Source organism: Hippocampus comes, unplaced genomic scaffold (assembly GCF_001891065.2).
Source record: "Hippocampus comes isolate QL1 unplaced genomic scaffold, H_comes_QL1_v1.1 scaffold249, whole genome shotgun sequence".
Taxonomy (NCBI): domain Eukaryota; kingdom Metazoa; phylum Chordata; class Actinopteri; order Syngnathiformes; family Syngnathidae; genus Hippocampus; species Hippocampus comes.
Genome location: NW_017805035.1, coordinates 492,027 through 502,976, shown reverse-complemented (window position 1 = coordinate 502,976; position 10,950 = coordinate 492,027).

Sequence of the window (10,950 nt, the reverse complement as noted above, 5' to 3'; positions counted from 1 at the left end):
CGGACGGGGGGGACAGGGGTCTACGGTTGGGGGCTGCCGACTTTGACTTGTCACCTCGGCGCCCGAGGAAGTACAGTGACAGCAAGTTTGCATGCACTTCATTGTTTGTGTGGTGGTACCTTGACTGACACTTTAACGCGCTCTGTGACCAGTCAATATTTCACATTGAAATGAAATGATCTGTCAATAATCTGATCCAGTCCCCACAAAATATATATATTTATATTATTTTTTGTCTTTCGAGGAAAATAGCACCACATTTGATAAGTTCAGTGTGAGCGTCTTCATGCTCCTTGTGAGTGTGTTCATTTTGCATCTGTGTGTTTGACTGTTTGGCCCGCTTTATAATTTGATAAAAGTGCATCAGTGACTGTTTCTTTTTCGCTTCACTCGAGCACTGGCGTGTTTGAGGTTTGGTCAGACTTTAAATTCGGGCAAAAAATCAACAAGTGATACAAAAAAACAATTGGGCCATTCATAATATTCTACATTGAAATTAACTGAAAAGTCACAAATCCATTACAGCCCCCCCCCCGCCAAATTTTTATTTTGTCTTGACAGAAAAATAGCGCTGTATTGTATAAAAACATCATAAAAGTGAATTTAAAGAATTAAATGGTTTTGTTCATGATTACAAGAAATGTAAATATGCCAAGTCACACACACGCACACACACACACACACACAACTATTGCTTGTGGTGCCTGAATGTGTTTTACTTAGTCCACTGGATGTTCATGTGTGTGTGTGTTACATGAACCACTTAAGGTTCATGTGTGTGTGAAATTTGCAAGCAAAAAGAGTGACTAAATGAGGTCATAGAACAAAGAAGAAAAGGAAAAAAACATTTTTTTTCAATATCCTATTTGATCACATAACTCAGACATGTTTGCTGTAATCGATTTTAATCTAAGTCTCTCTGTTTCCATGCAAATGTTTGCCTTTGAACTATCGCTTCATTTGCATAGCACAGCACGCTTTTTCTTCATTTTAGGAAACTCCGCAGTAGTGCGTTAAAATATCAAAATATTTATTTCCATAACTGATCTTTCATGGGTATTTGAATGCTGCAAATGAAAACATGCAAACGCTTCATAATGAAAGCACATGACGCCATTTTAAAATAAATGAGCACTTTCCGAAATGATTTGAATGATTTGGTCATCTTTTCACGGCAACGAAACTACGACTTCACTTTTCTTTCAGTGAGAAGCTGAAGAAAGTGTCGTTTTCAACACACAACAACGCGTACGCACATCGAGGGGGTCAAGACGATTGTTATTTTAACACAAAATATTGACGATATGTCAAGTGATCGTGGTGACACACACACACACACACACACACACACACACACACGCACACACACACACGCACACACACACACGCACACACACACACGGGTGGGTCAATCCAGTCCAATCCACTCTGTGCTTTGTTTACGTAGCCGCTGTGGGCAAACAGTTAGCATTAGCATTAATGAGCGCCGGGACAATGGAAGCCGACGTTTGCTCAAACGCCCTTTCAAGCCTCACACCTCAAAGTCAACGCTATTAGCATCATTAACATCATCAGCATTGATATTTAGCAGTCGTGTTTCATGTTTTTAAACAACTTTAACAAGACTTTGGACTTCATTTAGTAGCAAGAGTTGCGTTAAAAAAACAAAACAAAAAAACAGATGTTTTTAAAACCTGCAAAAGGTTTTAGACTGAATTCAGCAGCCATATTTGTTGTGTTTCATGACCTGAAAGCTTTTCGCTTTCTTTGTGTGCCATCTCTGAAGGTTTTGGACTTGATTTATCATCTGTTTTGGTTGATTTTGAAAATGTAAAGACTTTTGACTCCATTTAACAGCCATCTTTATTGTTTTTTTTAAAGACATAACGTTTTTACACTCATTTTAGCATTTAGTTTTTGCCTTCAGTCCAGAATCAGGCTCATCTTCAAATGAATCCTAAATTCAACAGTTAATCTTAGCTTGCTAAATGTCCCGTAGTTAAATTTTCACTGTGGCTAACGTGTCATTTTTGACAAAATGATACTACTGTAAAAAATCTGATGCAGCATTGTATGTTGTTATTGCGCAGACAGACAGACAGACAGCGCCGGTGAGCAGATTACACTTTGGGGGTCTCTGGTCAGGGACAAGGGCTGCCGATCAAACTAATTAATCCAGTCTGCATGTGGAGGAACTAGCTAGACGAGGATTACAAATTCAGGGAGCAAAACAAGCACAATAACGCCTTGTTTGTTGGCTTCTTTTAAGCTCCTCACACGACGCGAAATGACAAACGAGACAAGATCCACCGCAGCCCAAAATCCGTCGGGTGCAACCCGGTGACGTTTAACGTAAGCAGACGACCAGCTACACCTAGCTAATCTTTGTGTTGCAATGACAACCGCCTCCTTCAGACAACAAGAGCTTGTAAAAGCTGTATGGGTGTTCCCAACTTGTTCAGATCCACAATTACTTTTGTCTTGCTTTCAATTCTATAACTCCAATGAAACCAAGCTATGTGGCAAGGTATGCTACAAATGCTACATCATAGTAGCTTCTGTTTTCTAATGATGCCATCGGTATTTGCTTGAGAAAAATAGCCTTTATTGCTACTTAACATTTAGGTTTCATGTGAGCAAAGGTTTCTCTCGGAGCTAACCTATATTTGCTGCGAACATGAACTACGCAACGATAGCTTTAAATGCTTTTTCCCATAAATGACACTAGGTCAGTTGTTTCAAACTAACGTTAGCCATGGCTCTATAGCTGCAACGTAACCGTAGCTACAGTTTTGTAGCATTGTCACCTGCATTCAGAAGATTTGACATAAGATTTGTTCGTGACTTCATTGATCCACTGCCACGAATGATTGACCTCATTAAGCTCGCCTGACCCGCATACTAAGTGGCTAATGATGCTAACGCATTGTGTGAGAGTGACACGCTCCATTTTCAGTTTCCACTTTGCAATGTTTCAAACAAAACGTGCCATTTGACTGGCAAATGGGAAATGCATACCAAAACTTGACTTTCTGAAGTAAATTAAGACTTTTACTCAGCAGTCGCTTATTTTCTTGTTCATCTTAACTCTGCCTCTTGTTTGAACCTTTCTGCAGGTACTTCGTGTGAGCAGAATTAGCTTTCAGGTTGTAAAACTGCCACGTTTGATTATTTTTGTTTTTAATACACACCTAGATGAGGAAAAAAGAAAAATAATAGTAAAAATGTATGTTAATGTATGTTTAAAATGAAATAATAATTACCATTTTTTGAAATATAATTAATGAACCCGTATCTCGAAAAACCTGTTTTTCAGATTTTTAATTTTTTTTATTATTTAGAATACAGTAAATCTAAAATTTGGCATTTGATCATTGAATAGAAACATGAATTCACAAATTTCATCATAAAATCATCGACATTATTGTATCAAATATTCCAGAAGAGGATTTAAATGACCATTGCACTAATGCACACTCCCCCCCCCCACACCAACACACACACACACACACACACACACACACACACACACACACACACACACACGCGCGCGCACACACACACACACACACACACGCGTGCGCTCACACAGTGAGTGGCATGCTCACTGCTACCCCACCTTACCCCCCGCGAGGCGGCTGCAGGCCAGATTTGAAAGGGATTTGTTTGACCTGAGGAGGTGTTGGCAGGAGGCCCGTGTGTGCGTGGCCAAGTGTGTGTATACTTGTGTGTGTGTAATGCTCAGACAGACAGTAAAACATATGTCGCAGGCTGGGAGGGGCTTTGCGGCGTATGTTGCGCTCTCTCTCTCTCCCTGGAAAGTTCTCCACTGCTGCTTTACGGCCGGCCAGAGGCACGGCGCCAATATGGAGGAGGAGGAGGACCACCAAAGACCCCCGAGGAGGCGCGTAAATTCTCCCCGCTGCCAGGCTGAAAAGACGGCGGGAGGCATCAACCCTTCGGCTGCGGCCGTCTGCCAGCCTGTCTCACATTCCAACTTCTTCTTTGAGGGAAATGTTACGCTCCCAAGAGAGTAGTTCGGGTGAGATTGGTGTCGTTGGACTGGTTGCGAGCCGAAGACAGAACCACAAATAGACAAGCATTCACACTCAAGTTTACATCTATGGAAAATTTGGCCTTCAATGAAGCTAACACGCTAACATTTTTGACTGATTCAAATGACGGAGAGTCTCGTAGCTTCATCCATAACCTACATTTGTCATTTTTATCCAACATTAGCTTACAATGATCGATTTCAGTCCGAACACGTATCACTGAATCCAGAAAACTGCCCCCGTCAGACCACAGTTCTTTACTGCATCGTGATTGGCCTGTTTGGATTTAGAGGTGAGGCTTAGCGGAACAATGAAGAAAACAATCTGCTGTGTTTTTATGCTCTTTCCTACTTTATTAGCTCTGTAGCATGTCTGGTGGCTCTCAACAGCTTGCCCCCCCCCCCCGCCCCCCCAGGTAAGGTTTGGGGGAGTCAATGGTCGGTACATATACGCACATGCACATGCAACCGTCCATTCAAGAGATCAAAGAGAGAAGACTAACCGGGGGCGTGACCTGGTGGCTCCGACGGGTTGATGTTGCCGGCAGGAAAAGCCTGTCTCCGGCCCGTTAATGATGGCTTTGCCACGAAACCAACTAATAGTCACTGCCAATTCGCGACTGTGAGGGAATATTACACACTAATCCGCTGGCATTTTAACACGCAAATGTAATAATTGTGTGTGTGTGTGTGTGCGCGTGTGTGTGTGTGTGTGTGTGTGTGTGTGTGTATGTGTGCGTGTGTACGATTTTTAATAAAGCTGCCACGTACAGAAGGTCACACACATACCCAGGCACTCTGTTGCCTGCTGTTGGAACTGCTGTTAGCACGTACAAGGATACAGAAATACACTAGATGAGACAACGAGTGTGTGTTCGTGTGTGTGCGTGCTGCGTGAGTTTTGATTCGGCTTCTGACCATGGCCCAAACTCAGCTGAGCCCAGCATGAAATCACACACACACTGATTAGTCTCATCCGACAGTTGTGAATCAAGTCAAAATAATGAGCAGGGTGTGTGTGTGTGTGTGTGTGTGTGTGTGTGTGTGTGTGTGTGTGTGTGTGTGTGTGTGTGTGTCTATCAGCACCCCTTTGGGAAATCTGGCCTCTCTTGATCTCTCCGAGATGTCTTCATTCCTTGCGGTTGCAAACAGTTAATGTGATAGCATATAGCAAGATAGCATCCTGAGTACACGAAACCTCGGCAAACAAAACGGAGAGCAATCGGGATTTACCTTAGTGCCCGTTAGGTCACTGTTGCGAAGAGAAAAGCTGAACCCAGGCAACGTGACGACAAATGGTGGTCATGCCAGACTCAGACTGTTTTTTTTTGTGACACCACTTGAATCCCACAGTGTAGTTTAACTGCACAGCGTAACAATGGAAAGCCTGAGGCACACCTGTGCAATAATCGTGCTGTCTAATCAGCCTCTTGATATGCCACACCTGTGAGACGGATGGATTATTTTAGCAAAAGAGGAGTGCTCACTTGGACAGATTTGGAGGAAAATATGCCTTTTGTTGAAAAAGTCATAAATTTTTGATATGGTAACAGTTAGCATTGACGGTCATGATTGTGCAACCAATGAATTTTTGAACACAAAAGATGGTGCAACATGTATACCGACAATAAAACAATAGTCACAAGTATATTCTTCATCCACCACAAAGAATGACTACTATTACAGAATCTTCTGAGTCACTTACAGTCGTTGTCGAACAAGTATTGTCCTTCTTCGTTTGTGTCTCCATAATGGTATTATACTGCCCCCGGTGGCAAAGGCAGGCGCACCAGAAGGAGCAGCACGATCAATTGGATTGCAGTAGTAAATTATGATGCACAAATTGTTTCATGCAATGTTGTTGTTGCCGTCATGCATTTTTTTTCCAATTCCACAACAGGTTGCTAGTTAAACTCCTAACAGGAAATAAGTAATTATTGTCCTTGAGCCCGTCTCAAAAAATAAAATAAAACAGTGTGGCGATCCATCAACCTGTGAGCATAAGGCCACGTTGGATAACAGTGCTTTGTAATTTAGCAACAAGGAAGGGGAGTGTGTGTGTGTGTGTGGCTCTGGTTAGCCTTGGCAGGGTTCATTAGTGGCCCAAGGCCGGCAGCAGAGCCCAGGATGGATTAGGAGACTGGGGGCCACAAATTTATCTCGGACAAGGACTTCTCTGATTAAACCTGCCGGACACACACACACACACAGCGTGTGTGTGTGTGTGTGGCTCTGGTTAGCCTTGGCAGGGTTCATTAGTGGCCCAAGGCCGGCAGCAGAGCCCAGGATGGATTAGGAGACTGGGGGCCACAAATTTATCTCGGACAAGGACTTCTCTGATTAAACCTGCCGGACACACACACACACACAGCGTGTGTGTGTGTGTGTGGCTCTGGTTAGCCTTGGCAGGGTTCATTAGTGGCCCAAGGCCGGCAGCAGAGCCCAGGATGGATTAGGAGACTGGGGGCCACAAATTTATCTCGGACAAGGACTTCTCTGATTAAACCTGCCGGACACACACACACACACAGCGTGTGTGTGTGTGTGTGGCTCTGGTTAGCCTTGGCAGGGTTCATTAGTGGCCCAAGGCCGGCAGCAGAGCCCAGGATGGATTAGGAGACTGGGGGCCACAAATTTATCTCGGACAAGGACTTCTCTGATTAAACCTGCCGGACACACACACACACACAGCGTGTGTGTGTGTGTGTGGCTCTGGTTAGCCTTGGCAGGGTTCATTAGTGGCCCAAGGCCGGCAGCAGAGCCCAGGATGGATTAGGAGACTGGGGGCCACAAATTTATCTCGGACAAGGACTTCTCTGATTAAACCTGCCGGACACACACACACACACAGCGTGTGTGTGTGTGTGTGGCTCTGGTTAGCCTTGGCAGGGTTCATTAGTGGCCCAAGGCCGGCAGCAGAGCCCAGGATGGATTAGGAGACTGGGGGCCACAAATTTATCTCGGACAAGGACTTCTCTGATTAAACCTGCCGGACACACACACACACACAGCGTGTGTGTGTGTGTGTGGCTCTGGTTAGCCTTGGCAGGGTTCATTAGTGGCCCAAGGCCGGCAGCAGAGCCCAGGATGGATTAGGAGACTGGGGGCCACAAATTTATCTCGGACAAGGACTTCTCTGATTAAACCTGCCGGACACACACACACACACAGCGTGTGTGTGTGTGTGTGGCTCTGGTTAGCCTTGGCAGGGTTCATTAGTGGCCCAAGGCCGGCAGCAGAGCCCAGGATGGATTAGGAGACTGGGGGCCACAAATTTATCTCGGACAAGGACTTCTCTGATTAAACCTGCCGGACACACACACACACACAGCGTGTGTGTGTGTGTGTGGCTCTGGTTAGCCTTGGCAGGGTTCATTAGTGGCCCAAGGCCGGCAGCAGAGCCCAGGATGGATTAGGAGACTGGGGGCCACAAATTTATCTCGGACAAGGACTTCTCTGATTAAACCTGCCGGACACACACACACACACAGCGTGTGTGTGTGTGTGTGGCTCTGGTTAGCCTTGGCAGGGTTCATTAGTGGCCCAAGGCCGGCAGCAGAGCCCAGGATGGATTAGGAGACTGGGGGCCACAAATTTATCTCGGACAAGGACTTCTCTGATTAAACCTGCCGGACACACACACACACACAGCGTGTGTGTGTGTGTGTGGCTCTGGTTAGCCTTGGCAGGGTTCATTAGTGGCCCAAGGCCGGCAGCAGAGCCCAGGATGGATTAGGAGACTGGGGGCCACAAATTTATCTCGGACAAGGACTTCTCTGATTAAACCTGCCGGACACACACACACACACAGCGTGTGTGTGTGTGTGTGGCTCTGGTTAGCCTTGGCAGGGTTCATTAGTGGCCCAAGGCCGGCAGCAGAGCCCAGGATGGATTAGGAGACTGGGGGCCACAAATTTATCTCGGACAAGGACTTCTCTGATTAAACCTGCCGGACACACACACACACACAGCGTGTGTGTGTGTGTGTGGCTCTGGTTAGCCTTGGCAGGGTTCATTAGTGGCCCAAGGCCGGCAGCAGAGCCCAGGATGGATTAGGAGACTGGGGGCCACAAATTTATCTCGGACAAGGACTTCTCTGATTAAACCTGCCGGACACACACACACACACAGCGTGTGTGTGTGTGTGTGGCTCTGGTTAGCCTTGGCAGGGTTCATTAGTGGCCCAAGGCCGGCAGCAGAGCCCAGGATGGATTAGGAGACTGGGGGCCACAAATTTATCTCGGACAAGGACTTCTCTGATTAAACCTGCCGGACACACACACACACACAGCGTGTGTGTGTGTGTGTGGCTCTGGTTAGCCTTGGCAGGGTTCATTAGTGGCCCAAGGCCGGCAGCAGAGCCCAGGATGGATTAGGAGACTGGGGGCCACAAATTTATCTCGGACAAGGACTTCTCTGATTAAACCTGCCGGACACACACACACACACAGCGTGTGTGTGTGTGTGTGGCTCTGGTTAGCCTTGGCAGGGTTCATTAGTGGCCCAAGGCCGGCAGCAGAGCCCAGGATGGATTAGGAGACTGGGGGCCACAAATTTATCTCGGACAAGGACTTCTCTGATTAAACCTGCCGGACACACACACACACACAGCGTGTGTGTGTGTGTGTGGCTCTGGTTAGCCTTGGCAGGGTTCATTAGTGGCCCAAGGCCGGCAGCAGAGCCCAGGATGGATTAGGAGACTGGGGGCCACAAATTTATCTCGGACAAGGACTTCTCTGATTAAACCTGCCGGACACACACACACACACAGCGTGTGTGTGTGTGTGTGGCTCTGGTTAGCCTTGGCAGGGTTCATTAGTGGCCCAAGGCCGGCAGCAGAGCCCAGGATGGATTAGGAGACTGGGGGCCACAAATTTATCTCGGACAAGGACTTCTCTGATTAAACCTGCCGGACACACACACACACACAGCGTGTGTGTGTGTGTGTGGCTCTGGTTAGCCTTGGCAGGGTTCATTAGTGGCCCAAGGCCGGCAGCAGAGCCCAGGATGGATTAGGAGACTGGGGGCCACAAATTTATCTCGGACAAGGACTTCTCTGATTAAACCTGCCGGACACACACACACACACAGCGTGTGTGTGTGTGTGTGGCTCTGGTTAGCCTTGGCAGGGTTCATTAGTGGCCCAAGGCCGGCAGCAGAGCCCAGGATGGATTAGGAGACTGGGGGCCACAAATTTATCTCGGACAAGGACTTCTCTGATTAAACCTGCCGGACACACACACACACACAGCGTGTGTGTGTGTGTGTGGCTCTGGTTAGCCTTGGCAGGGTTCATTAGTGGCCCAAGGCCGGCAGCAGAGCCCAGGATGGATTAGGAGACTGGGGGCCACAAATTTATCTCGGACAAGGACTTCTCTGATTAAACCTGCCGGACACACACACACACACAGCGTGTGTGTGTGTGTGTGGCTCTGGTTAGCCTTGGCAGGGTTCATTAGTGGCCCAAGGCCGGCAGCAGAGCCCAGGATGGATTAGGAGACTGGGGGCCACAAATTTATCTCGGACAAGGACTTCTCTGATTAAACCTGCCGGACACACACACACACACAGCGTGTGTGTGTGTGTGTGGCTCTGGTTAGCCTTGGCAGGGTTCATTAGTGGCCCAAGGCCGGCAGCAGAGCCCAGGATGGATTAGGAGACTGGGGGCCACAAATTTATCTCGGACAAGGACTTCTCTGATTAAACCTGCCGGACACACACACACACACAGCGTGTGTGTGTGTGTGTGGCTCTGGTTAGCCTTGGCAGGGTTCATTAGTGGCCCAAGGCCGGCAGCAGAGCCCAGGATGGATTAGGAGACTGGGGGCCACAAATTTATCTCGGACAAGGACTTCTCTGATTAAACCTGCCGGACACACACACACACACAAACACACACACAGCCGCACACACTGTGTGTGTGTGTGTGTGTGTGTGTGTGGCTCTGGTTAGCCTTGGCAGGTTTCATTAGTGGCCCAAGGCCGGCAGCAGAGCCCAGGATGAATTAGGAGACTGGGGGCCACAAATTTATCTCGGACAAGGACTTCTCTCATTAAACCTGCCGGACACACACACACACACACACTCACACGCGCACACTTGTACATAGACACACACAATGCTGTTTTTGCGAGGACCTTTAGTGACAGCATGCGACTTCATCAGCGTTAGATAACAGCGTGGAGCTGAACCTGATTCCAAAGTGACGCCTCGGTGATATTTCAATGGTTTTTATAAATATGAAGCTAAAAATAAATAACAGCTATAACGAGTCACTCGCTGCAGGCTTTTTTTTTCTCCGTTTGGAGGACAAACCAAGGTCTCTACGGGTTCAGGAGGTTCATCCCTTGATCCCCTTTGAGCCTTCCAACCCTTTAAGACCTCTCCGATCTTTTCCTGCAAACTTCACTGGCACCTTTTGAGAGATTATCGTGTGAATGCTGAAGAGTAGGGCAGCACAGTGCACTAGCATTTTGCACTTTTGCCACACATTCGAAAGGTTTGAATCTTCCTCTGTGATGTTTGTGTTTTCTCTTGTTAACTTCAAAGAAGGCTCTAAAATGTCCATTGGTGGGAATGCGAATGTTGGTTAGTCGATGTGTGCCATTTAATTAAAGTAATTCAATTTTCATGGATAGCGCAAGTCAAGAGCAAAACTGTGTGCATGGGTGGAGTTTTATTTCTTTTGATAGTTTCATAGACGGGCGCAGCTAGAAAGGGGCGTTTGCGCAGTTGTGGGAATGATTTTAGCCGACTTCATTCCCGGCCAATAAAAGCTGCTCATCTCATTCCCTTTTAATTCAGGTGAAGCGTGGGGTCTACAGGGAAGAAGCACAATGGATTTGCTCGAGTTTGTGCGGGAGATTGAAAATATTGAGAAAAATAAAATAAAATTA